The sequence below is a fragment of the Rutidosis leptorrhynchoides genome, chromosome 6, assembly GCF_046630445.1.
Source record: "Rutidosis leptorrhynchoides isolate AG116_Rl617_1_P2 chromosome 6, CSIRO_AGI_Rlap_v1, whole genome shotgun sequence".
Taxonomy (NCBI): Eukaryota; Viridiplantae; Streptophyta; class Magnoliopsida; order Asterales; family Asteraceae; genus Rutidosis; species Rutidosis leptorrhynchoides.
This window is the reverse complement of record NC_092338.1, coordinates 96,625,695-96,630,435: the sequence shown is the minus strand read 5'-3', so window position 1 is coordinate 96,630,435 and position 4,741 is coordinate 96,625,695.

Below are 4,741 nucleotides of genomic sequence, written 5' to 3'. Positions count from 1 at the left end.
ATTGTTGTGTTGTGCCTATGCGCGATATAGGTGGTTCTTGCTCGATTGTGATGGCATTGTGTACACGTACGTATGATGCATGTGCAAGGATTTCCAAGTGAGTGGAATAATTATATGCGTGCATATATGATGTATTTATTTGTGTGGTATGAGTTGTGAAGTGTCGATGTGTTAAGACACCACTTCTCACGTGGCGAGTGAAGTGTCGATGTGTTAAGACACCACTCGGGAGTGAAGTGTCGATGTGTTAAGATACGACTCCGAGGGATGTAACGAGTGAAGTGTCGACGTGTTAAGACACCACTCGGGGTGAAGTGTCGACATGTTAAGACACCACCCGGGGTGAAGTATGGACCAGTTAAGATGCCACTCGTGGGGTTAGTGTACGACGTGTTAAGTGCACTAACGGTTGTTGTGAATACCGATGGGAAATTTAAGTACCATTCCTGTGTTGAGATTGGGAAGTGGATAACGTGTGTTTGCGGATTCACGATGACGCATGTAGTTTCGGTCATCTTATTGTGGAAGTGAGTCGCGTGTAGTTCGGATTCACAAATGACTCGTGTGGTTTCGGTCATTGTATTGAGGAGTGAGTCTCGTGTAGTTTGGATTCACAAGTGACGCGTGTGGTTGCGGTCATTCTTTTGGGATAGTGACTCTCGTGTAGTTCGGATTCACTAAGGCGCGTGTAGTTCGGCCAATCCCGATTGTTGTGCGGTGGAGGTAGTGAGTCGCGTGTGGTTGCGGATTCACTAAGGCGCGTGTAGTTTTCGGCCAGCCTTCATGTTGTTGGATGTGTGATCCATTGGTTGTTTTATACGCCAATGGTGGGGTCGTAAGGATCATGTCGTGTGTAACAACCCAAACCAAACCACGACAATTCCCGTTAAATTTCACAACAAAAAAAAATTTCTGGTGTAGTTCATTTGCGCGGCGCGCCAGGTGGGTGCGCGGCGCGCCAAACCACCTGGACAGCCCGCTGTCCCCGGAAGTCAATTTAACGAAAATGTTTGACTAGTTCCCGACATTTTTAGCCAAAACGCTTTTAACCATAAATTCATATATATAAAACTAGCACATAACTAAGGTATGAACGAGTTTTACAAAGCGGGGCCCACATCGACCCAAATTACCACTTAAGTGCCAAATACACGTTTTTGACCATAAGACTTTTAATACACAATAAAGCCGAGCATGGCGATTGGGGATACGCTACCCAATCCTAAACAATCCAAAAGCAAGTCACTAAAGCAACTACGCAAGTCTTCTAGTCCTCGCGCTTACCCGAGCCACCAATCCACATGCGATCTATAAAAAGAGTCAACAACGAGAGGTTAAGCTAATGCTTAGTGAATGATAATATACTACATACATATATATGTATAAAATGAATACGCCACACAAACAAATACCGCATACCGAAGCATCCAAGTATAAAGCATCTACACTAAGCATACCGTACGATCTAAGCAACGAGCTAAAGATACAACACAAATAAGAGTCCACCAACGACAAAGTGAACATCGCCAAATAGCTACACCCGGAGGGTTAGCTACAACACAACAACACATTAATATATAAACAATAATAATAATGCACAAGGTTAACCCCTTAACCTCAATCACACGAACATTGGCCGAACTACCCGAGCCTTGTGAATTCGCACAACCCGAAATTCACTTCTCAACCATAAGATGACCGAACAACCCGAGTCATCGTGAATCCGCACTACCCGAGATTCACTACCTCAAATAAGGTGACCGAACAACCCGAGTCACCATGAATCCGCACTACCCGAGATTCATTTCTCAATACCAAAACCCATGGTCACGGGATTATAAAATCCACCAAATCGGGGTCATCCACAACACAACCATATCAACCCTTCGCCATTAAGGTTACAACAACCAAATCACAACCAAGTGTGATAACGTGCACACAAACGTGTACTTCGCCAAAGATGGTCAACCAAGACGCACAAACGTGCCAATTGGACTCATACACAAGTCCTTCAAATCCACCTATACGTGAAGTGAGCTCTATAACTGAGAATCACTTCACCCGACCCGCACCCATCCTACACATACATATGCACATAGGATATTATCACTCACCTTGAAGTCTTGAAGAAGCTTCCAAGTGAATCCGCAACTTGCCAATGGAAGATACCTATTCCATTATCACAATTACAACAATACAATTAGGATGGATTTATAAACCACCCAATTCGACCCTTAGTGCAAATTCGACCCAAATGCACTTCCAAGTACAAACCGCGCCCAAAACTAATCAATAATCACTAACACGAGTGAGAATGGTCCTAATACATCCATTAAACCCGAACACAAGTGCCAAACACGTGTCATACCCATTTTGACACTTAAACCCTAATTTTGACCCATAAAGGTCAAAATCTCATCCTTTACAAGTTTTGACACCAAAACACATTTAACTTGGTTTAATACTTCAACTTAATCCATTTTAAGTTTACAAACCTCATTAAATCGCCAAATGGGTCATAATCACCACCAAACCCTAATTTGACCCAAAGTCACAACTAGTCAACCAAATTACCCTAAATGGGTTTCAACACTTCCATAATCACCTACTTAAGTGATTAAACTCAAATTAAAGTTCTAAACATGGCCAATTAGTTCGCCAACTCAAAATCCACCAACAATTAACAACAAACCCGATTACTAGCTTCACTAAACCCATTTCATCACATAAAAGGGTTTTACAACTAATTAACTCAAAACCCTAACTTGAATATCAAATTAAATAATTGAAATTCGGAGTTTGAGCTTACCAATACTATCACCGTGTAGCCGAGAACGAAAGGAACAACTTTAAAACCCGAGACTTTGAACGATTCGAGCTTCTTCTTCACCAAAACCTCCAATCTCTCTCTAAATATCTCTCTCTCTCTCTCTAGATATTTGGAAGGGATGAATGGACATGAAAAATGATCCAAAACTGATCCAAAGTAGCTAATATGGCACACAAATCCGGCCCCATGTGATTTTACCCTTTTACCCCTCATTTAATTAAATAAAAACAAGGGAGTTCTGTCAGCGCCATTTTGCGCGGCGCGCACCAGAACCGCGCGGCGCGCAACAGGCCAGTTCCAGCTTCTTTTGCCTTTTAACTAATACAAATAGCCAACGCAACCAAAACCCGAATGTTATAAGTACATAAGTACGTAATATAAATATTTGGGTCTTACAACTCTCCCCCACTTAAGGTCGATCACGTCCTCGTGATCCTCATCACTTAACCAAACAGACCTCACCCTACGGTCCTCGACATAAGTCTCAATCCGACTTCCTAAGCAATTCTTTCCAACGAATCGCCTTCCACAACTAAATCGTCACCCGCGACTTCTCAAGTCCACAATCCGAGCACTAAAACCATGCTCCTACCCTAACATCGGGAAAACTCAACTAACCTCGTACCGAGATATCATTCCCTTAGCGTACTATTACCGAGTACAACGCTCAAGGCAACCAAGCCTCAACCTAGGGTCAACAACCCGAAACGATGAAACCGAACCAAACGAATCCTTACGGATATCACCTAATCATTAAACATCCCTTGTAGTGCGCAATACGACCAATACGCAACTACCGTAACAATACAATCCAACGGTTAGAAACCGATAGCGCCCAAAACGGCTATGGGAACACAAATCCCAAGGTGTACGAAATCGTCCATCGTCACACCCGTAACAAACATGTGAGCGAAACACGGCTATCGCATCACTAATCATACCACGTGGTCCTCACGACCCCACCATCGACGCATAAAACGACCGATAGTTCTCACAACATGGTCCTTACGACCCCACCATTGGTGTATCAAACAACCAATAGATTACAACTCAACATGGCCGAAACAACCCGAGCCAAAACACATATGGAGGATGGTCGAAACAACCCGAACCTTAGTGAATTCGCACAACCCGAAATCCACCAACCCAATCCATATATCTCACAACGAAATGACCGCACAACCCGAGTCATCGTGAATACGCGCGAACCGATATTCACTACCACCGCCACATAGTATAACCGAGGATGGCCGTACAACCCGAGCCTTAGTGAATCCGAACCACCCGACATTCACTACCTCAAACTATGAGCCCAACCAACAGGGACAATCGTACTACCCGAAATATTGTGAATACGAACAACCCGATATTCACGTCCCACAACACAACTCTCTTGATGAAGTCAGCGGACCCCGAAGGTCATGCTCCACCAATCTCAATACCGGATGAAGTCAGCGGACCCGAAGATCATGCTTCACCGATCTCAACACCACACTCATGACGAAGTCAGCGGACCCTAAAGATCATGCTCCATCAATCACGTACTCCCATGATGAAGTCAGCGGACCCTAAAGATCATGCTCCATCAAGTAACCATACTATAATGAAGTCAGCGGACCCGAAAGTCATGCTTCATTAATCCACAATACTACGATGAAGTCAGCGGACCCCGAAGGTCATGCTTCATCAACCACATACCATAATCGAGCAAGAACCACCTATATCAAACATAGGTACCGAACAAGAATTCTCCAAAAGAGAACCCGACACACACCTTCCTTAACCGAAGGATTTCACCTTGCTCACCAAACACGTCCATTATCTCTCAACGAGATTTACCACATTACCACCTCGGTGGTAATTCCAATCTAAACCATAAGTACAATTTATCCGAAATCGTACTCTACCACA